Raw genomic sequence first — 24,155 nt, forward strand, 5'->3', positions numbered from 1 at the left:
AATTTACAGCCCAAATCACACTGAGCTCCTCCACCAAGAGGCACCGAGACACTGGCACAAAATCTTCAGACTCACACCTTCTTGCAGCCAGGTCTGAGGGTTCATACGTGCAATTTTATTCTTCTTTACTCACTCTGCACACACTGGGTTTATCTCCATATAATCCACGTGAGTGTATTACCTTGTGTGCTGAGTGTGTTACCACGGAGGGCTGGGGCAGGCAGACTAACAGCACTGCTCAAGGGGCAAATTGCTGCTTTCCAAGCCAGAATTGCAGCCCCCTGGACCTAGTTAAGACCTCCTTCAGGTACAGGACTTGAGGCACCGAGCCACCCATTCACGTGGCAATGACAGATCAATGCTGTAACTGGAGGCTGATTAGCCCTGAGCATGAAAGCACTGAAAGAAAGTGTCCTGACATTCCAGGGAGGAGCTGCCTCCCTCGTACCTGAAGCCCTGGGGACAGACACAGGTGTAGCCATTGACAGCATCCACACACACGGCTCCGTGACGACACTTGTGGCCCACGCAGTCATCATCATCGATCTCGCAGTGCTTGCCGCTGTAACCCGGCAGGCACTCGCATCTGAAAGGCAAGAAAGTCGCCCTTAATGGCTTGTTTCCGTGATCACAACAACAGCACACAAAGGCAGCCCAGCGCCAATCTGGTTTGAGGTGGGGAGGTGTTAGCAATTACTCCTGGCAGCATCAAGCAGAATTGTTGCCATCAGAAACGCTCAGGTCCCTCCTGGCTGCCTGCACTTGAGGTTCTGCAATCTGCTGAAATTCGAGCTGAGCAAAGCAACACCCTACTACTGCTTTCCCTCAGCCAAGGCTGTGGAGAAGGGTGATCACACAGCTGTCTCCCAGTTCTGCTAAAGATGACATCTTCCCCAACCTCACAGACTTGAAGGGCAATATTCTGCCAGGGCAGTGGCTCTGGTGCCCCAGACTGTGATTTTGCTGGTGCTGACTGAGTGTCTCAGGTTGGCCCTGTGCAGCTCCACGGAGCTCAGGAAGGTTCCTGCCTTCCAAATGGAAGGAATCTGTGAACAGGCCACAAAATTCAGCCAATTTAAAGGAAAAGACCATTGGTTGTGAGACCACCACCCGTCTGCCATTCAATTGCAAGGCAAAATGCTGCTGCAACTACGGAAAGTTATCTTTGCAGCCTGTCCTTTCCCGTGGTGACACTCAGGCAAAGCCTGTACCTGCTGCTGGTGGAGGAACACCGTTCACAGGAGCATCACCATGGGATGTACCCAAGCCTGCAGACATTGCCTTTTGTTTTATTTTATGCAATTCTCAAGTTTGCTGTACGAAGGCTGCATCAGCATTTCTATTTATAAGTCTTGCAGAAGTTTATATCCTGACAATAGAAAATGCATCCCAAAATCTCTGACTTGGATCAGATCTTTTGGGATTGCTGAGCAGCCTTTTTTTTGAATCTATACTGGAGACAATGTTTAGTCATGAACAGTCTTTAGTCCATAAAACACGTTTTACTCCTCCCAGTTGGATGTTGTTGCACATCTGGAAAACAAAAGGCAAACCACTTCAACCAAAACAAGGGAAGAACTACAGTTAATTTAGCAATAAAAGAGAGGTCTGTGCTCTTGCTAGAGCCTCATGGTTGGACTCAGAGTGCCTGCCACCGAGAGCTGGAAGAGGAGAGACGTTATAAAGTTGAGGGAGGCAGCACCAAGAGCAAAACCACTGCTCCATCAATCTATTTATCCTCCTCCTCCCTGCCAGCAGCCTGGTGGGGTAAGTGCAGGAGGAAGCACCTTGTGCAAAACTTCTTCAGAGGAACTGGACACATGGGAGTGATGAGGATAAATATTTCCACTTTGCAGGCAGCAGTCATTGTGCTGACTCTGGTTCCCAGGACAGTGTGTGGCTCCTGGCCACTCCCCAGCTCACCAGGGCAAGGCAGTGAGGTGGGTGGCACTTGCCAAAGTGCAGCAGCCGTGTCCTGTGTGTGCCAATGGCCAGGGAGCAGCTGCCACAGCATCAGGGCTACAGCAGCCACTGTGACCTTCAGTCTCCATGTCAAAATGTGGCTCGCGACTGGCTAAAACAGGGGAGCAAAGTCTGTGGATCTGTGGCTGTCGGGTGGATAAGGCTGGGCAGATCCACACACTTCTTGTCTCCACCCTCCCTGCAGGAGAGGCCCCACCACAACCCTCCACAGCCACAGAAAGGTTGATGTCCCAGCTCTGCACACCTGAATTGCTTTTTTTACACTCTGGTGGCTCAGGGAATACTGTGATTAACATAATGGAGATGACAAAACAGAACAAAAAGCAAAAGGTGTTCCTTCCCCAAACCCTAAGAAGTGGGCAGCATTTTCTGGCAGCATTGCAGTCACACCTGCAAGGAAATAATGTCAATCAAAGGACTTTGTGAGGAGAATTGGCAGCATTTAATCCTGTTGCTTTTTATTGATCCCTGCAGTCCTAATATAAAGTGATGTAATAATGAACGATGTGCAGTTCCTTATATAGGGCTGCCATGCATCAATTTTATGATGTGTATTGGCTATCTCAGTAATGACAGAACCACCACTTTTCTCTGCAGGGCTGCATTAAATCAGCATTTTAAGCTGTCAGGTAATAATTCCAAGCTTTGGAATAACAAACTATATTTATACCATGCTCCAACATCAATACAGTGAATGGAAAAATATGCTCCTTTTCTGAAGTGGTTTTTTTTTTGGAAGTAATTTCATTGTGTTAAACGGTATTTTTTGGTTGATTTTTGTTTTGTTTTGTTTTCTGGCACACAGAAAGCTACTCTTCTTCTATAGTAACAGCGCAATAAAGATGTGGAGGCTGGAAGGGAGAAAAGCCACCTGCAATTTTAGCTCAGAAAGCAAAGAGCTCTGTGCAGCCAGAGACACTGAAATAGTCCAGTTTGCTTCCAAACTTGGCTTTTCCTTTAGAAACATGGAATTCCTTTTGGGTCAGTCTCATCTAAGCTCTTGGTATGTCACATGTAGGTTGAAGCTACCACAAAATTCCTGCCTGGAGTGTAGCAGGTGAGAAATTCAGCCCCGTGAGTTCCTCACCCAGAGTCTTCCCAGAAAACCAAGGTCTCCCCCCACCAGGGAATGATGGCATGGTAGCTCCATCCTTATCCCACACAGTGCCAGCAAGGGACTAGGTGTCAATCAGTAAAAGTCTGATGCAGTAAAGAACGTGCCAAAGAAACCTTCACGTTCAAATCCTGGTAAGAGAGTAATTTATGTGATTAGATCAGTTATCTCATTTCCCAGTGACCACCTGACACCACTACTGTTGAAATCTTGTTTTCTGTTACAGCTTTGTGGTGATGGCAACATTCCCAGTATCAGAGAGAGCCTAAAAACACGTCCAGTTGTATTGAAAATGCTGGCATTTGCATCTGCACTCCATGTCTGTTGCCTTAAAGCCCTGAATCATGTCTTCTATTGCAGGGTCAGGATGGAATTTCCCACCCCAGATCAATAAATAATTTGGCTTCCTATTTTTTTCCTGTCTTTGTCATCTTTTCTTCCCTCTGCAGAGTTGTGGACTGACTAGAGTTGAGGGCAGGACAGACAGACTGTCCTTGCTGCCATGATATCCCTCACTGGTGTGTCCTACTCACATGCCCAGGGCACAAACAGCTCAGGAACAAGCCTGAATCCTGCCATTAACATTCCCTGTCTCTGGAAGCAGACAGAGGCACCTGAGCTTGACTCCTTCTGCCTGCAGCATTATCCTGCACCATGACACCCTAAATGGATGGAACATCCCAGATCAGGAGATCAGGCTGCCCCAGGGATCAGCTACAGCACAGGAGCAGAGGCTGCTGATTTCAGTGAGCCCCAGCAGCACACACACCTCACTGCAAAGCTGCTCAGGGCTCTCAGCCCATTTCTGACCAGTTTGGTGCCACTAAAACATGAAAGAAATAGAAATACTTGCACAACTCTACATTCAAGGCTGGGCAGGCTCCTTCACCTCTCAATTTTGGCTGCTAGAAAGCAAAATGGGAGAGGAGCAGTAAAGAAATAAGGGATTTTTCTGTAGCATTCTACGAATAGTGGAAGGAATAACAAGACAAACAGTATGGAACAATATAATTTTTCTAAATTTAGAAAAACTAAATATAGTTTTTCTACATTATTTCTATATAGTTTTGCTATATTTAGAAAAATAATTATAAGTAGTTATTTAGGCTCCCCTCAAGGGTTAATGGTCTCACTGTGAGGAACACTTTTCTAGCAAGCATGTGAAAAAAAGTGTCTTATTTTCTCCAATTATTTGGGTGGCAGGTATAGAAATGCTTGCAGCAAGAGTAAAACCATTCGGGGCCACAGCTGTCTCTATACCCTCCTTCATCTCATAACCTGATGCAGCTACTGGATTAACCAAATGCTGGATTAACAAGGAATGAAACCTGCAAAGAACATCAGGGACTATTTATGTACCAGCACACAGCTCCTTATCCTGTACATAATTTCAGGAACCACCCTCAATCATTTAATAGCTTCATCTTTCTCAAGATTTGGAAACATTTCTATCTGGAGGCTTTTCATCCAAAAGAAAGGCTGGACTGTCCAGCTGACCACCATCTCTAAAATTTTGGTTCATTTCCTTTCAGCTCTCCTGAAATGTCCTGTGTATCAGTTTACACTATTCTGACAGTCTGGTGGCTTCACAGGACACAATCTGACCCCAACTGTGAGTTACCAGGAAGACCAAAGAGTGCTACCATCCCTCTCCTGGGATATACTGGGTGTGCTCCACAAAATCCCAGGAGGGAGCACCCATGATGGCTGGGAGAACAGCCTTAGGGGAAGGTGCAGAATGCAGCTCACACTGCACTGCACTCTCCTGGATTTGTCTCTCCTTCTTACTTCGATTCAAAGATCTTTTCCTGACAAGCTTTCCACAGAGCTTGACTTTTCAATTGGCTGTCTCCATTTGCTAAATTGCTCTGAAATTCCCTCTTCACACAAGGGATGAACACTGCTACTGCACACCTCTCAAAACTCCCCAACCCTCCAGATGTTTTACTGCCACTTAAAACACGAGCCTTTATTTTGCCCCTGTGAAACAGGCAGGTCATTCCCAAAAGGCAAATGCACACACAGACTTCACCAAATCCCAGATGAAGCAAGCAAGGCCAATGGAAAAGGTGAGTCCTGAGTGAGAGCCATCCAGCTCTGGATTTGTTAAGGCTCCTGTTATGCTGCTTGAATTTATAAATGCACTAAGGAACACATAAGGAAATTGTTCTTTTTTTTCTGATGCAGGTTAAGATACTTTGCACTGACTGTTCTGTAAGTTCTCCTTTTGCCATGCTCTCTTCCAGAATAATTTCTCTGCTCTGAGGGTGCATCCACTATTTTCATGTAAACCACAGAAAGCTAGAAAAGTATGTATGTGTTCATTAAAGATAAAATGTAACATGATCTGAAGCATATATAGTCTTGCATTATTTGTGTAAAGTTTGATTATTTTTGCCCCCAACTCATTGCCAGTTCAACCCCAGCCAAGCCAGTGGGTGGATTTTCCCAGTGTGCAGAGACCAACACATGCTCACCTGGTTCCTTTGTCAAGGGGAACACATTTGGACTCATGCTGGCAGGGGTTTAGGTCAGGAACACAGTGGTTGATCACCTCATCACACAGTTCACCTGAGGAAAGAGAAAAGCAATAAAGCTGTAACACAACTTGGACAGCCCTGAACACCCATGGTATCCAGGGATGGCCAATCTCCCTCAGTGGAGACAGCTCAGTAGTTCAGCAGGAAGTGACAATACAACTTGTTGAGACTTCATTAAATTGGGCTCCTTTGACCTACAGCGACCACAGTGTTTCTATCACATGGATTTGAAAGGCTGGTATAAAAAGTACTGACATGTAAACTCCACTTGGAGACAGACAAGGGATCAAATGGGCAGTTCCTGACCCAGAACCTCTTATTTCAAAGCAAGAAAGTGACACAAAAGTGAAGTTGCTCATTAGACCGTAGCATTTTCACACGGACACATATTTTAGCCATAGTTAATACTCTGCCAAAGGAGTCAATTGGACATCATTCTGCAGAAGAAAAACAACCCACAAAATCTCTCCCTTGAACCTCTGTGACTCTCCATAATAGGAACCAGCTTTAGGGCTGCATGCAATTATAAAACATTCACTATTTATAAGAGAAGTACTAGCTCTATTGTGCTCACAGGAGATGATGTCTTTTCAGAAAAAAAAAAAATCCATCACATGTAAGCTCAGCTCAGCTGTTTCTAGGTATGGTGTGTAACATGCCATGAACCTCCCTGGATTTGTATAAATTTTAATAATTAATAGTTGCAGAATGTTCAAACCCAGATAGTTTATTTAAATACAATCCTTCTCAGAGTCCTAAATTATTAGGTCACACTTCAGTACCCAGGATTTGAGATCCAGCCAAAGACCACAGAAATCTTTGCCTTCCCCAGAATCCAACCTACCCCACACCTCCCAAAGCCTTGCAGGAAAAGCAAAGGTCAGGTAGTCTCAACATGGAAACCCTCAAAAGCTACAGTCCCAAAGTCCCCTGTGCAGCTCTATCAGAAGAGCACATCTGCAGGGTTTCAGGGTTATACATATTTTCTGTGCCTATACACAGCACATACCATCACATAAGCAAACAGGCCATGTGGATAGTGTGGGAAAAAGGATAACATGGGAGGCACTGGAGGGCTGGTAATGTTCTGGGGTGTTTTCACGGGGCTGCAGCTCCACCTGCCTTGGAAGAAACTCAAAACCCCTTACATTTCTCTACACTCCAGTGGCTACGGAGAAACACTTGAAAACACAAGCCAAGCAAACCACAAAGGTCAGAATTCAGATGGAAAATGCAAATCAGAACCATTCATCTCTTATCAGTTTTGTGATCTGGCAGGGGTGTCTGAGAGCACAATTTTGAGGATGACTCTGGTGTTGATAGGTATGGTTTAAGTTGTTAACTCCCCCAGCTGCTAATGCTCAGTCAGGTTATTTTTCCCACATGTCCAGCCTCCCTACAGTACAAGCTACATCTCTCTTGATAAAACTCTTCATATTAGAAGGGAAGTATAAGATGTGTTTGCAAAAATTACCCAATTGTTTTTGTGCATTTCAAACATGGAATATCTGCTGTCTCTTCTTTTGAGAGCTCTCAGGCATAAATGAGACAGTGGAGCGAGAATACAAGGCATGAGAGGGGGCAGCACCAGCACAAACCCTGTACTCACGTGCCACACACCCCCTCATGACTCATTAGTGGGCTGGGTTTGGCAATACTGGAGAGGTCTGACATGGCAACCTGCAGTTTATTGTTCATAGTATCAGTTATAAGACACCCAGTTCCATCTGGAGCCAAGGAAACCCAGGAAGTCACCACTATGAAATACTACCAAGTCTTTTCACAACCCTGGATAAATCCTGGGCAAACGTCATGAAGGTATCCAGCTCAGGAAAGGGGAAATGCCAGTTAAACTGAACACTGCAGATCCATGGGAACCAAGGAAACATCATTCACTGGCCTTGAGGTTTGCCACTGTACTTTACTGCTCCTCAAAAGCAACTAGAGATGCTCAAGTCTCGCCACAATAAACCCCTCTGTCACTGGGGACAGCTATTAACACTGAGGTGGCAGAACTGGAGACAGGTCTGTTTAATGCAACCCCCAAATCCACAGGCCACCAACCCTCCCAAATACTAAAAGGCAAAGGGACTCCCTTGGACCTGAAAAACAGCAGGTCAGACCTTGCTCTGATGCTTGGAACAACTTCCAGAGTGTCATCTCAGAATTCCCCATGTCCCTTGGGTGCTACAGATCTTATGTGAGAATAAACATGAAAAAAACCCTAATTGGCTGGTGACACTAAAAGGACTCAATAAGCTGAAGCTGGAAATATTTTTGGAAGACCATTTAATACCTGGATACAGTGTGGATAGATGCCTTCAACTATGCTCTCACCAAAAATGGTCAACACATACTTTTAAAGTTTCTTTTTTGTTTGTTTTGCTTTGTTTTGAGGAAAAGGAAACAGGCTTTAAAAAATATGAAGTTTCAAAACTCTCAAAGGAAATCATAATTCTTCTTAAAGTATTCTTCTGAACAGTCTTGACAAGTGCTTAGAGATCCAGTAAAAATCTCCCCAAATGTCAAATATTATGACTCACTGTGTCATTCTGAAGACACCACTATCAAAATGTAGGAGAATTCTAGGCTAGGTACCAAACACAGCATCCAAAAAAATGATATTTTTCATGCAAAACTTGGAACATTTAAGGATCCTTCCTGTTATTTTTCCCATCTATCACTCATTAGGGAGTTCACTTGGGAACGCCTTGCAACTAGAGCAGCCTCATCTCAGGAAGAGAATACTTCTGGGTCATTATTTCAGGCCCCACGAGCGTCCAGTAGACACTGCAGAAAGCATGCCAGGGAAATAAAACACTTTCTGAAAATAAAAAACCCAAGGCACCAGCTACATAAAGTCTTTCTCTCCCGTATTTTATTCCCTCAGAAAATATCTGGGCCAAAAAAATCTGCCCTCAGACCTGAGAGTGCAACATTCATTGGTTGCTTTAATGTCAGTATCAGAGGAAAAATCTGATCCTCTGTTTTTTTGGAGTGACACAGAGCTGCTTCTCTGTGCAGCAATGAAAAGTCCAGTCCAAGTTTCTCCCTGGATAGTTATGTGAACCCAAAACCAAAATGGACGTTCATCCTAGGCCAGCTCCTAGCAGCACTGATTGTCTTCGTGGAAGATGTTTGATCGTGCTAAAACAAGAGAAAACTTCAGTGTAACGCTTTCCCAAACGTAGAAAACAATCCAACCTCCCCATTTTTCTCTCTCCCACACATTCTCAAATCAGAGCTCCACAGGTTTCTGAAGTGCTTGTATAAAATGGACTGGGAAACCACAGCTATATTTCTTTTTTAATCAGTGAAACATTTTTCAATCCTAAATAATGAAGGAAGCACTCTGATCTACCACAGGAAAAAAATCGCAATTTTCAGACTGGAACCAAGGTATACTGAGAAGTGGAACAGTAACAGGTGGATCTGCCATCGCTGCTGACTCATGAATTACCAAAAAAAAAAAGGAAAAAAAAATAAATCTCCAAATAATGACAAAGGTATTCTGCCCTTTCAAAACTACCTCCCTTGTCCCCTTCACCAGCACTGATTGTTGTCTTAAGAAACCGCAACAAAACTTTTTTTTTTTGCCTCATGCAACATTTTCCTGGTCCTATTTTTCAGCAAAATCCTGAATTTCACGGGGCTTTCCGCAGGGCCCACTGCTTCTGAAGAGCTGCCAAGAAACATGCTTAGGCTTTTCTGTAGCCTTCCCCACGTCTCAGAACGAAGCCAAAACAACAATAGAGCAATAAAGAGGACTTTTACACACAGTTTAATAATCATCTTTCTTTTTTCCATTCTGTGCTGTCATGAGAGCTATTTATTTCATGCCCCATTAGGCTTTTAAAGCCAGGATCCAAGTTACACTATTTCTCCTTAATCAGTAAAAGAGAAACTGGATGCAGTAAAAGTATTTTACTTATTTATCTGTAAGTAGAACTGCAGTTCTGAAAAGACAATTTAGAGCACCAATTTGCAACCAGTGAGTTCAATGATTTTTCTTTTGTTCCATAAGTCACTTGGGTGATACTTTGTTCTGTCATTCAGAGCATTCAAGAAACAACTGATGAAGCAACACAGAAAATATTCCTGTCCTTAACGCTAAAGAAGTTTTAGTAGGGCCTGGAAGACGAACAGTAAAAATGCTGTCTAGAATTTCACAATATTACTTGAGAAAAGGAACGTGCTTGCAGTGAGGAAAGGATGGGGAAAGCCTGGCCTGTGTCCACAGAGAAAATATTTCCAGGCCGGACAGGGTGAGCACTTAAACAGTGTGTTGCAATGTTCTGAACTTTGCCAGGTAAGTCAGAATGGAACTCTTGTCTTTACTGCTAATAAAAAATTCATGTGCTGTTTTTCTCCTAAGAGATTACTCACTTTATATCTAATAATTTGTACCGGAAGAAATGCCTTCCTTATTTTGTTTTCCCCTGTTCTCTTTTCAGTCATTTAAAAAGAAGTCAGCGCCGACTGGAAATTTCAGAACACTGAACCCAAAAATGGTTGGGTGGAACAGACATAGGATGTTCCTCCAACGGTGTAATTCAGTAAGGAATGTTGTTGATGTTTGATGAAATCGATTTGAGGCTCATCTTAGAAAATAAAAAAAAGATGAATTTTTTTACTTCCAAGCTGTTTGAACTTGCAATGAGGAGATGAGAAACTCTGTGAAAATCCTTCAGTAGCAAATGCTGCCATGTTAGATATCAAAACATCAAGGAAATTACCTGGAATGCACTGTAGCAGAATTCCTTCTGCAGGATTACTGAAGTTTGCTCTTGCTTGATGAACACTGCCCACAGTACTTAGTAGGCAAAGAACTAAGATTTACTTTGTGCTTTTTATCCTGTGTTAGTTCTTAAAATCTCCAGTTTTCACTTACCAGCTTTCAACCTATTAAGTGGGAACCTGAAGTTAGATTCCACATTGAGATTCCCACAGTGCTTTGTTTTTCAGAATCAAGGAGCAACTATCCCAAATCTTGAGGTTTAACGAAAGGATAATGGATAAAACAAGATCTGGGTATGGAAATAACGATCCTTTCACTATTTCAGAATCCTGAAGAAGGAATGTGTTCTAGTTCTGTGCACTGCCAAAGCATGAAAAACCATATTCAACATCCCAAATGCCACACAACGCAGTCTGTGAGACTGAACCAGACAATTTCCAGTGCTCCTACAAGGTGCATTATCCCTCAGAACCACTGTGCCTGGAACAGATCCTGATTTTGCTGGACTACCTAAATTTTTGAGCTGCATTTCTTTATATGGATGCCTTCCAATTTGTCTGGAATCTGTTAGGGACTGATTCAGTTATTCACACAGTCTAGTGCAGTCACACCTGAGATGTCACACGTTAGCTGAGACGTCCTTCCAGAGCTGGCAGAGAGGACACTGCACACACTGTACATTCATATAGTCTGAACATGGGGATGGGGAAATGGGGGCTGTGATCTGTTCAAAACACTGTGCCACTTCTTCCTCCTCATGCTGTTCCCCTGCTCCAGCATGGGCTAAATCCCATGGGACACAGTCCTTCATGACCTGCTCCAACCTTCAGTCCTTCATGACCTTCACCAACGTGGGTCCTTCCCTCAGGCTGCAGTTCTTCAAGAACTGCTCCACCGTGGGTCCCTTCTGTGGGACACAGTTTTTCAGGAGCAGACTGAAGGGACACAGTTCCTGCCAGAAAACCTGCTCCTGCCTGGGCTCCTCCTCTCCATGGGCTGCAGCTCCTGCCAGGAGCCTGCTTCAGGAAGGATATTGAGGTGCTGGAGCAGGTCCAGAGAAGAGCAACAAGGCTGAAGCACAAGTCCTATGAGGAGAGGCTGAGGGAGCTGGGGCTGTTCAGCCTGGAGAAGAGGCAGCTCAGGGGAGACCTCCTCACTCTCTACAACTCCCTGACAGGAGGGTGTAACCAGGTGGGGGTTGGTCTCTTCTCCCAGTAAGACAAGAGGGTTCGGTCTTAAGCTCTGCCAGGGGAGGTTTAGGTTGGATATTAGGAAGAAATTCTTTACAGAGAGGGTAATCAGCCACTGGAATGGGCTGCTCAGGGAGGTGGTGGATTCCCTGTCCCTGCAGGTTTTTATAATGAGATTGGATGTGGCTCTTAGTGCCATGGCCTGGGAACCACAGCAGGGTTGGATCAAGGGTTGGACTTGATGATCTCAGAGATCCCTTCCAACCCAGCTGATCCTATGTTTCTATGGGTTCTCCCTGGGCTGCAGGGGCACAGCCTGCCTCACTGTGGTCTTCATGGGAGCCTTCCCTCCTCTTTGTCACTGGCCTTGGTGTTTGCACGCTTGCTTCTCTCACATTTTTTCATCAGCACTGTTGATGGGCTCAGCTTTGGGCAGTGGCAGGTCTGAGAGGGGAGCAGCTCCCGATCTCTTCTCACAGAAGCTACCCCTGCAGCCTTCTTCCTCCTCTGCCACCAAAACCTTGCCACGTGAACCCAACACGGTCCCTGAATCAAGGGAGGTCTCTGAAGAGCACTTCATATGCAGAAAGATTTGCTTCTTTCTCACTGTGCTTCTTCACAGACTGGATTTAATGAACTGTACATCCCATTTGAGGATGATTTCATCCCACTCATCCTTTAGGACAGCAGTAGCTGACATTCCATTTTCTTATAGATACACTGTTTCCTGATGAACAAAGAGAAATTCTCTGGTATATCTTATTCCACAAACATGACACTTTACATTTTACAGATGGGAATTTGACCAGAGGAAATCCTGGAGCTGGAGCACTCCAACACAACAGGACACCCATACCGAGGCTGAAGACAGGCTGCAACTCTGCCAGTTACTGTGCTATTTCCTCCTTTAGTCCCAGTAGATGAGATAGGAGACTCCAATCTGATAGCAGTGACATGTGGTTCTCTTCTAAAAAAACAGGGCTGGAAATGGGCTTAGGCTCCTGAACAAAGCCAAAACCTTCCAGCTCTTCCAGCTCTTCTCATTCCTAGTTATACAACTGGGGAATGTGGGTGCCTTTTTATGTTCTGCACAGAAAGCAAACACACTTCATATTTGCCAAGTAACTAAAACTGAGATACTTCCATGTAAGGCAGCACTCCTTCAAATAAAAGGAAGAAAACAGACCAAACTCTGACCACAATTTTGACTCTTTGTCTTGGGGAAGTTATAGCTAAGGTTCCAAAATTTAAAAGAAGCTGATAGTTAAGTACTTGTTTAAGCCTTCAGTGTTTATTAGGCAGTCCATATCCTTGTGGCTGAACCACACTACCTCAAACCTTCCTGTTTCTCTATCAAACATGCAGTTCAAAACTCACAGGGTGGAAAAAGCAGCTGCAGTGCCATGACCCACCTCAGCTGTCACTGGTGCCTGTCTTGGGGTGGTGTCACATCATCTTACAATGGTCATGATGGGAGAGCTCCAGTACAGGGGCAGCCACCCCACAGCTGCTTTCCCTAGGGTTGTTTGGCTGGTCTGGGTGCTTGGCTCTGGCCAGGCAGCGTCACCACAACGGGATGAACCAGGAAAAGGGCCCATAATCACTAACAGGGAGTTCTGCTCTGTCTAAAAACAGCATAGCTGCAAAAATCTCAGATACCATCTACCACAGGACACCACAAGGTCCCCTAAGGTAAAATAGATCTTGGCCTTCTCTTCCAAAGACATCAAACCAGAAATAGTTTTTAGCTTTTTTTTTTTTGATTATTTATTTTCAGATATATTTTTTTTTTCTGTGATACAAACTGCTTGCAGCTTTTTCCCAGGGAAACAAACTATTTTAAAACACTTGCTCCCCTCCTCTCTCTGTGTATTTTAGAAAAGACCTATTTTAAGCAGTAGAAGCCACTAACTATTATTTTTTAGGTTTCAGAACAAAGAGGGGTGGGTATTTGTTGAGGCTTTTTAGGATCCTTGGAAAGTAGGATTATATTTCCTGGTTTGTTTTTTTTTTGTGTGGAAGTGCTACATATTTCTGCTTGTGGCTAAAATCAGATAGGAGGAAGGAAAAGTCCCAAATAAACTAGCAGGTAAAGCATAAAACCATTCAAGGCACACAGTACATGTTTGGTGCAGCCCATTTGTTCCTTTATATATGTTTGGACCCCTCTTCACTTGGATACCCAGAGGAAAATGAGGCTGAGGAGAGGATCTCTTTGGAGGTAAGAGATGCTGTATTTGAATCTAGGACTATGAGCAAAACAGTGATGGCTCTCCAGGAGGTCTGTGACAGCAGTGAATGAGAAAAAGAAGTGGAAAGGAAAAGCTCTGTGAATTGCACCCTACACTTCTAAACTCTAAAGCCAGGGAGAGAGCAGAACGTTTGTGTAAGGCAGAAATTAGAAATATACAAAAAGGGAAAGAACTGGGGTGGCTTATCTAATTCATAGCTTTCTCTTTTGATGTTCCTATATATGTCTCTTTTTCAAGGAGAGGAAAACCTACCAAGCTGTAAGGAGGAGCTCTAATCCACCAAGGATACAACTGGGTTATAAACCAGCCTACACTGCTCAGAGCTGCCTGGATTTGGGGTGCACGATTATCCTGGAGGAAATATATGTTTGTAATTCAGCTTCAGGATTAAAATAACCAGCTGGGCAGAAGAAAAATAAGACATCAGCTGACAATAAAAGCCATCAGGACTCTACTACACAGCATGAGTGTTGGTTTGGTTACTGAAATACAGGCAACAAACACTGAAAATACTGACTTTGAGAATGGTGAGGAAACCTGGTGGTGCAGGTAGAGGCTGGAATGTTTTCATGGTATTCAGCTCTCTGCCTCCCCTCCTCTCAGTTTTGTCTTCTTTAACTTGAATTACTACTTCATAGAATCCATTTGTATTTCCACATTGTTTTGGAGATAGTAGATGGAAAAGAACTAGGAAGGAGGTTATTGTGTGAGCATGGGTTGCTTTTTGGTGTGGGTTTTTTCTTTTTTTTTTTTTAAATGAAAGTGAAATGGGGCTGGAGTGTGGGAAATTCTCTCCTCAGCAGTCACTTAACAAATTGGGCATTTTTCATCTACTTCAAGCGGGGAGAAAGACTGTCAGAGAATTTTAAAGGAAAACACTGCAAAATGTTATTAATTGAAGAAAGATTTTTGGCCTTCATTATTCCAACCAATGAAAGCAAAATTCATGCATCATAATTTGGGATACTGTTTCCTAAAAAGGCTATAATGAGTAAAACTAGACAGACAGAACATGGAGCAGGAAAATACTAAGGTATGGAAAAAACCAAGGCCTGGATACTGCGACTCTGTCAACAGTCAAAATTTTCAACACGCACATTTTTAATTTGCATTTCATTTAGGAACATAAGATTTACTATCGTGATTTAACCATTACTCAACTAAACCAAGGGGGACCCGAACTATTTCTTACAGAACAGCACACATACACACACGCTCTTGGATCTTCCTCCTCCCTGTAGTCAGACTATTTGTCCTATTACAACACACATTTGTTCCACACATGCAGCATTTACTGAAACATCACTGGAGTCTTACCAGAATTGTGGCCAAGCCCACAGGAGTGATGAGAGGTTCAGGGTACCTGCCTGGCAGTGCTGCCAGAGCCTGCCTGCCTCTCCAGCTGAACAAAGCAGGAATCTGCACGAACTGAGCTGGGCACCTCTAACCAACAGCCTGCATGTTACTGCAAACAGCCCCAGAGGATCAGGACAGAAATGCTCCAGTGTAACACACACCACTCTTGAATTAACGTGGGGTTTAACTTCAGCACCTGCTGAGAAATCCCATCTGTACGCAGAACCAACAACTCTTGCATAATTACATTGATAAAAATTGATAAAAATGTATGGTCTGGATTCGTTCAGCCACAAAGCCCAGCCAGTGACCCTTTTAAACAAATTTCTGTTCTCCATACAAGTGTTGGTGAGAAAAAAAAAGCTTGCTCTGTCTACCTACTCCTTGTTAACAACAGAACTATATATAATATTTGGACACAAGACAAAGGGATATTACCTATATTTTCTGTCCTACTGGATACACCCTGCCTAAGGATGTCTGTGCCCTTTTAGGCAAAGTCCCACATCAAGAGCTCATTGTCCCCAGGCTACTTCACAGGAAAGCTGCTTCCCTGGACAGTACTCTCTGCCATCCATTCTTTGTTCATTCGAACAGAGATCAAATCCATACAAAGCTTTTCTATTCCTAGCAGTCCTGTGCAGTACTGAAGTCACCTGCACCTACTCTTTTTTTTTTTCTTTTAAATAGATAATGATATTCCTTCAGTATAAAAAGTTTTATCTAAAGAGAACATACACAGAGATGCCCTGGATGTCACAGCAGACTTTCAGTCAAACTCTTTGGTCAACAGATCCCTCTCTTTCCAGGTCAGGCACACAAACCCTTCCCAAGTTTGTCTCCATGACTTGCCTCTGTGCTTCCATGGCATCTCCTCAGCTGCTGCTCAGTCAACTGAGCAACTCCACGATTTCCAACCTCTCATATTTGGATTCAACTCTTAGAGGACCCTCAAAACCACAGTTCAGGTTTGCTTGGCTCGTATGTACTCATGTTTAGCTGATGGCTTCAGTTCCTCCAGCCATTTCATGCTGCTCCCTCCCTTTGTGCTCCAAGGCCAGGTGTGGCTCTGAGGGGTGTTTCAGCCCAGGCAGCTGCACTGCAGTCAGTCCTTCCAGCTGATTGATCAGGTTGGATGAAATATCCCCCTCCAAAATGGAGGGAAAGCAGGTGAAGGCAATTCCTGTATCACAGTTCACTAAACTCTTCCTATTTTAAGCAACACGAACTATTGGAATCCTTCGGATTCTGTTTTAAGCAACACCCCTATTTTTGCAACCTTTTTCACTTATGATTCCCATTATATTTTCCAGGAGTATTTCTGTCTTTTCTTCAAAAGTTCATTTTGTTTCAGTCTTAGTCAAACTTACTGCCTGCACTGTTAGCAGGTGCTTATGTGTGCAAATGCTTATTGTGTGGCATAAACAGTTGTGTGTGATCCCACATGGCAAGATGGGCCTGGTATGTCACAAGCTCCTGCTAATAAGCAGAGCCACAGCACAGACAAAATTCAGGTGGAAAAAAAACAAACAACCCAAAAAAACCACTGGAAGATGATCAAAAATATTTCAAAACTGATTCTGAAGTATCACACGAGTTCTCTGGCCCTTATCCAGATGGTCATCTGAGAAAACATCCCAATCTACTTCTTTCCTACCTTTTTTTATCTAAAGAAAAAATAAAATTCTGCAATAATCCTGCAGAAAGGAAAGCACATTTGCATGTATACTGGATTCAGTTCCTTACTAGAGATGTGTTTTCTTGGCTGGGCAAATACATTTCCCCTTCTAAATGTAAAGACTCTGCCTCTTTGTATTGAGTCCTCTTTGAAACCACCCAAGAGTAGCTGACAAAAATAGTGCACAAATAAGCACAGTGGGCTCAACATACTACAAGCAAAACTCTTTGCTAAGCTTAAGTTTTTTAGTTTTTGGCAGAAATATAATTTTAGAGCTCCAATAAACGTGCATTCAAGTCATAAGGCTTTTCTCAGCTGAAGATTTACTTGGGCCTCCTTTGTATCAGCCACAAAAACTATTTTAAGAGTTTGGAAATTCTAGAAGCTTTCCTCCTGCTTTACTCAGCCACTCAAGCTTGATCCTCATTAAATCCCCTGACATGTAATATATTCCAGTGTACAAGAAGCCCTTCATTCCTTCTCCATGCTCTGAAGGTAATAAACCCATTTCAAAGGCTGGAAGTAGGAACTACTGCAGGTGTTTCCTCACCCCTCCACGCTGAGCCAGGAAGGCTGGGCTAACACCATGTGAATTAGTCTGTTCCAGAACAACATGAGAAAAAGCATTTTTAGATCCCAGTTAAGAGGGTTTCTGCTCTCACAGAAGGGTTTGGGAAGGAATTTATCTGAAATGCAGGATGGACGCTGGAAAAACTAAACCCATTTCTAACTCAGTCACCAACCTCTGTGGCCATGGGCTCGGCAGAGGACTCTGTCACCTGCCAGGGGTGCACACTGAAGTCCACAGCTGAGCCCACAGCTTCTCACACAGCCTTTGCTTCTCCACTGGTGGAATGGACATAATGAATTTAAGCAGCACATTGTCAGGCTCTTTTTTTTTTTAAATAAATGCAGACCTCTGAGACCTCAGGGGAAGGCCATGCCCTAAAAGCCAAGATTTTCCAGAACAGGTGTATATCAGACTCAGCTAAGAAGTGGGAATATTTCTGAAATACATTTAGAGAGTTTGTATGCTGAGGTACAGATTTATCTAACACCTTAAACACTATTTTTTTAATGTATTTTACAAATGAGGCATCAGTATTTTGACTCAGAAAAGCAGCCATATTTGTGAGCACACATATTGCAATATTAATAGAACTAACATTTCTCCAGGAAGAAATCCAGGTTGCCTTAAAATGGGACTAGATTTTCGGTTAATTATAGGCTCGTACACAAAATAAACATGCATTTGGACCCTTCCCATCAGGCACTTCTCATGGATTCTTGCTCTCTTGTTGTGGCCTTTTCTTACCTGTGTAATTAGGAGGGCAGAGACAAACATAGTTGTTGATCCCATCCACACACGTAGAGTTATTCTCGCAGTCATTATCCTCACAGTCATCTGGGTTTATTTCACACCTCTCCCCCTCATACCCAAGGAGACAAGAGCAGCTTTGGAGAAAGAAAAAAAAATTAATAAATGTTAGCATGGATCTGAAGGAGCAGGAGATTTGAGGCATAAAACTGAAATGAAAACATACAGAAGTGAGTTGTTGGAGCCAAATTCTCTGCTGCTGTGAGGTTCAGGGCACTTTAACCCTATGTGTTTGGTGACGGATGCAGTCTGATGGTTCATGGGGTCGTGAAATCATTTACATGAGACATAAAAAGCATCAGCAGGAGCCAGGCTCTTCTGTGCTCCCTTTGCCTTCTTAACTGATAACTCTTGCTCTGAACTGAAGTAAGCAACTCCAGGGCAGGGGAGTAAACACTCATCACAATATTCAAATCCTTGGCTTCTCTGTTAATGGTTTTGTGGGAATGTGGACACTTTCCTACTGAGGACTGCACAATCTCAGGGCAGCTTGGCAGCTTTTAGGTAGTTCACTCTCTTCAAAGACCAACTTGAATTGAGTTTACAGACAGGAGCATTTTCTTCTCATTACCACTCTGTCACTTGTCCAAACAAGAAATGCTTGGGAATGATTGCTTTTACAAGTGCAGTCAGGTTTCAGTACTTCTGCAGCTCCTCCAACATCTGTTTGCAGAAGGGCTGATGATGCCCAGATAATTCAACTAAAACACAGACCATGGCAGAGCTGGTAATGGTTCTGTGAGGATGTGGACACCAGTGAAGAATAATTGATGTATGGTCCCTAGAAGGAGTGTAACAAACTAAATGGTTGAAGAATGACCTGACATTTTTTTCAATCTCCATTTCCTTTCCTCTCTAGATCTAGAAGCTATGGTTACAAACAGAAGCTTTATATTTTAAACTGTCTGTAAGTGATGAAGAGGTTGAGGCCAGAGTTTCCAAAAAGAGAGTCTAAAAACATGTTTTAAGTGCTCTGGTCATTTCAGTGGCTTATAAGAAGCCAGCAATGGTATTTGAAGTGTCAGTTTTGAAGTGCCAGCATTGCTGTTCACTCACTAGTCACAGAAAGGGTTGTTTTGAGTCCCAGTCCAAACTACACATTCACTCAACTGTTCATTTCCTCTCCCATGCAAGCCCTGATGGCAGAAAAGGAACTGAACAAATGTAAAGCACTGCTGATGGATGAGGATGAAAACCAGAAAGCACCACGGCAGTCACACTAATGGCCATCCACTGCTTTTAGAAACCAGAAGAATTCCTAATGCAGGCACAACTGCAGGGGACCTTTTTCAGCTCAGATGGACAAAGTGGACATGAGGTGGTTAACCTGCTTTATGGAGGTGTCACGGGGTTGGGATGTTATATGCTGGAAATAAGTCTTAATATTCTGAATCTGAGGCTTTTCAAGGGAGTCTGATCTGCTTTTCTTTAGACCTTATTCAGAGTTGGTTAAAAAATACAACAGTTGATAAAATGTGACTTTTCAATTGCTTAAAGCATTTTGCTGTTCATATATTATTTAATCCTTTAAGAAACCTTATATCTCAATTCATACATGCAAATGATATTTTCTCTTTGTGTTTCCTCAGCGATTTGAGCAACAACAGCATCAGTGTGTTGGCCAATCACACCTTCAGCAACATGACCCAGTTATCAACCCTGTAAGTGGCCCGAAGTTTTGTATCAGTTTTAATTGCTTTTCAGACACCATCTTAGGTGTTGAGCAATTAGTGTACATCTTGTTAGTTAAACAGGTGGCTTTCCATGCTTCTCTGTGGTTGAATTGGAAGTGAAATGATCAAAGACATGCAGTGTTGTAACTCTGCTCTCTCTCCTTCTCCAGCATCCTGAGTTACAACAGACTTCGCTGCATCCCCGTCCACGCCTTCAACGGGCTCCGCTCCCTGCGAGTGCTGTAAGTTCCAATCCTCCCAGGAGCTGAACTGCAGCTTATTAGGATGCACTTGATGGCAGGGAGGGTTTTAGTGAGCAGGTGGCTTTCACTTGATCCAGTATTCATGAATACTTTCACACAGTGAGCTCCAGTGTACTTGCACTTAGGTGCAGTGTGTGCAGTGATGACTAGAGCATGTAGGTGCTAAACTTTCAGTGAAGCAATTTGCATATTTGCAGGATGAATGACTGATAGTTCAGGGATAGGAACTATCATGAAAACAGGCCTCCAAAAGACTACATTGAGTCTTGTCTCTTCTGCTTGACCAGTGTTTTACTGCCCCACAGGAAAGGGCTTTTCTCTTTATCTGTAAAAACTTGATCATCTTTCAGAGTGTAAGTTTCCATTGGATGCTTCAGCAAGAGTGTCTTCATGGAAAACCTGGGCATTTTCAGAATATTTCCTATTGATTGAGATTTATGCAGGCAGGCTTTTACATAAAAGAATGCAATCTGAGGGGAAGTTAGAAGCCCCCACACTAAAACACTGAGTAAGTCAGTGGCTGGGCACCAGTGGTGTTGAGATGCCTGTCTGAAATATTTTTGAGTTGTGAATGTAATTTCACCTCATATTGACTGTGGCACCCTCAGAGATATCCATGTGTGGGTTATTTCTTGGGAGGTCCTTTTCTGCACTCTTTCTTTCCAATGTAGCTGCTTTCAGCAGCTTTCTGGATTGAACAATTTGCTTACAATCTCTTCTGGAAGTCATCTTTATGTCTCCAGTCTCTAGAGTGTGGGCATGTTCCTTTCAGCAAGCAGCCCCTTCCTGGCTTTCCTTAGGCATCTACTGAACTGATTCCTGCTTCCATGTTGTATTTACTGCCTCTCTCTTGCCATCAGAAACAAACCCAAGACTGGGTTTGCTCAGTTGCTTTGGTGGACGTGCCCCATGTGAAGCTGTAAGGACAAGGTGGAGAAGCCACCTTCCTTCCTCCTCGTGGCACAGAAACATGAGAGGGTCACCACAACTTGCACAGTAACTCAAGGGAATAAATTAAATAGCTTATCTGTGCTGAAATTACTCAATGTGCTGAAGGAGAATGGGCTTTGAACCCTGAAAGGTCAGGACATGAGGAGTTGAAGAGTATGTCCTGAGCACTTTGAAACTTCACATTAATATTTCCTGGTTTTTTTTTTTTTTAAAGTTAGATGTCATTCACATGCAGAAGCATGTGTTAATTAAAAGAGCAATGGGTGCTGTGCAGTGACTCCATAAATGTGGAATCAGAGGGTCGGCACGGGCAGCTCTGCGACTGTGGCAGCGCTGCTTGGCCGAGACCTTTCACTGTGGTTTCAGTGGTAAAATAGATATCTGAGTTTCAGCCTCCTAAATTACGAGGCAGCTCTGGATTCCCAGTTTTCATTAGTAAAAACAAGAAAGATACGTGATTTGGATTTGTTGCTTTAAGTTTCGCTTGGGTGCCTGATTTCTAGCGCACCAGGATGGTCACATTTGAGCTGTTACATGAGACCTGAAATTCAGCCACAGATTAATATACTCTGTTTCATGGCCAAATAAATTATTCCATATGGAGCTGTCTTCTGGCCCGCTTCTGATATGCAAGCTAGCTTGATTAAAGCTAGTGTGGGGCTCTCTGCCCCGAATTACAGTGTGGATAAACCATGCCCCCCTCTTTCCAATAGCTACAATTTGTCTTTTCACTTCTGTCCTTGCAGGCCACATATGGACAGAAACAAAGGGCAGTGTTTTAATAACAACTGATATCTTTTGGCTTTTTTAAATGATTTGCTAGTCAAACTGAAAAAATGTCTTCCTCCTTCAATGGAGAAACCCCCCCACTGTCTTGCACAGAGCAGTGAAATGAAGCCTAAGTGGGAACCTCTGCCTCTGCTCCCTGCATTTGGAAGCCTCCAGATTGATTTGATTTATTATGGCCCACAAAACTCTGGTATCAACTACAACTTCTGCCACGTGTCATCAGTGTTGTTACTAAAAATCAATTCTCCAAAGAGAAAGTGGTTTCCAAGCGACAGCATGAAATCTGTTATTGTCAGTTATTTATTATCCACGCTCTCGGGGGAACTTAAAAGAGAAAACATCAGCAAAACAATTTCCACATTTTTTGTAATACAAAGAATGCAGGAATCTCATTACCTTTGGCTGTGCATGCCTTTGAAGGTAGCAGACCCTTCTCGTGCAGACTTCTGTCTGCCAAGTTATTTTCTCTTTACTTTTTGCCTCTAGAGTAAATACATTAAATATGTCTTTGAAAATCAGAATAATCATACATGTATGATGCAATTGGTCTTTGACAGATATTTCATCCTGTCCTCCCTCTCTTACACTTTTCAGCACAGTCCCAGTCGAGAAAACTGCAGAGTCAACATGTTTGTGTTTAAGCCTTAATATCTATCAGTGTTTACACAACCAGGCCTTTAATCTCAGTCTTCACATGGTTTATCCACAATGGCAGCCCGAGTGTGCTAGGGACCACACGACACAGAGTCTGGAGAATTCTTTTAATAAGCAGAAGTTGATATCAGGAAGTTTTTATGCCAAAGCTATTACAGTGAAAAATTGTGGGTTTGTTTTTCAGTTCATTTGTCCAAAGCTAGTCTTCTCAGAAATTAAATGTAAACAGAATAAGAAAGCTGAGATTGAGACAAATTTTAAATATTGTAACTTCCTGGAAGACCTGAACAGATTATTTTAAAGATTATTTTTATCATGTAATCACATATTTTTTATATGTGATTCAGTTAAGAGGCAAAGACCAGAAATCAAAATACTTTCTCAGGTCACTAAATAATTTTCCATATTATATTTAGGAGGGAAAAAAGGATAAAATGAGCTACTGGATATTCTACTAAGATGAGATATTCTACTTTTGCTGAAAGCTGATGGTTATTTACTGCAGTTCAAAGCTCAATCAAACAATAATATATGTGATGATAAAGCTCCCACTAATACTCTTTGGGCAAACCATTGGAACCAGTTTTTGCAATACACTTTCATTGCTGGATGCTGCAGTGATTTGACCTAATGCAAATATTTGGCTGGTTTATTTTTATTATTATTATTATTATTATTATTATTATTATTATTATTATTATTATTATTATTATTTTGCATCACAGAATGGCTACTTGCACTTATCCATCATCATGGCTGGGCTTCGCGAACGAAGCACGTTGGTGGCTAAAAAGGCCAATACAAGATAGACATGTCCAGTTGCAAAAGGCACAGCAGAAAGACTCCTTAGGTGGTAAATTCTGCAAGGCACGATTCTTTCTGCGTTGTCTTTTCTCCTCAAGAATGATCCTGCTGCGTTCTCAAAGGCATCAGCAGTGTTATAGATGGGGTGTCTCCAGACCTCTCGATTGGAGGCCAGAGTAGACCAGTTATGGTGATCAATATGGCCAAGATGTTGTTTCAGGGAGTCCTTGTGTCTTTTCTTCGGGGCTCCTCTCTTGCAGCAGCCGGTGGCAAGTTCACCATAAAGCAAGATCTTAGGGATGTGGTGGTTGGTCCTTCATCCTGGAGACACAGCTGTGTTCTCAGCAACGTGGCCTCAATACTTGTGACTGCTGCTTGTTCTAGAACAGATGTATTGGTCACATAATCTGACCAGTGGATGTTTAGGATTGTGCGGAGACAGCGTTGATGGAAGCGTTCTAGGAGTCACGGGTGGTGGTGGTAAATGACCTACGATTTGGATCCATATAAGACAGTAGACAGCACTATGGCTCTGTAAACACTGATCTTTGTACTTTTCTTCAAGTGTTTATTTCGCCAAACTCTTTTATGAAGCTTTCCAAAAGCACTCTATGCCTTTGCTAACCTGTTGTCTATCTCCCCATCAATCTTACCATCTGAGGAGATGAGGCTGCCTAGGTAATTAAACTGCTGGACTGATTTGAGCTCTGAGTGGCCAGTGGTGATATGGGGATGATGGAAGACTTCCTGAGGTGCAGGTTGATAGAGAACTTCTGTCTTTTTTAAGCTGAC

At 43.0% G+C, this 24,155-nt stretch overlaps 1 long non-coding RNA gene across 1 annotated transcript; it reads right to left on the reverse strand.

Moving 5' to 3' along the window:
- Positions 1-421: 421 nt before the first annotated feature.
- Positions 422-18,315, reverse strand: LOC135405149 (uncharacterized). Its single transcript, XR_010425760.1, has 3 exons — positions 18,167-18,315; positions 5,575-5,668; positions 422-586 (listed from the first exon to the last, which is right to left on the reverse strand). It is a non-coding gene; the product is annotated as an uncharacterized LOC135405149 (long non-coding RNA).
- Between the last annotated feature and the right edge of the window lie 5,840 nt (positions 18,316-24,155).

This window comes from Pseudopipra pipra, chromosome W (genome assembly GCF_036250125.1).
Source record: "Pseudopipra pipra isolate bDixPip1 chromosome W, bDixPip1.hap1, whole genome shotgun sequence".
Taxonomy (NCBI): Eukaryota; Metazoa; Chordata; class Aves; order Passeriformes; family Pipridae; genus Pseudopipra; species Pseudopipra pipra.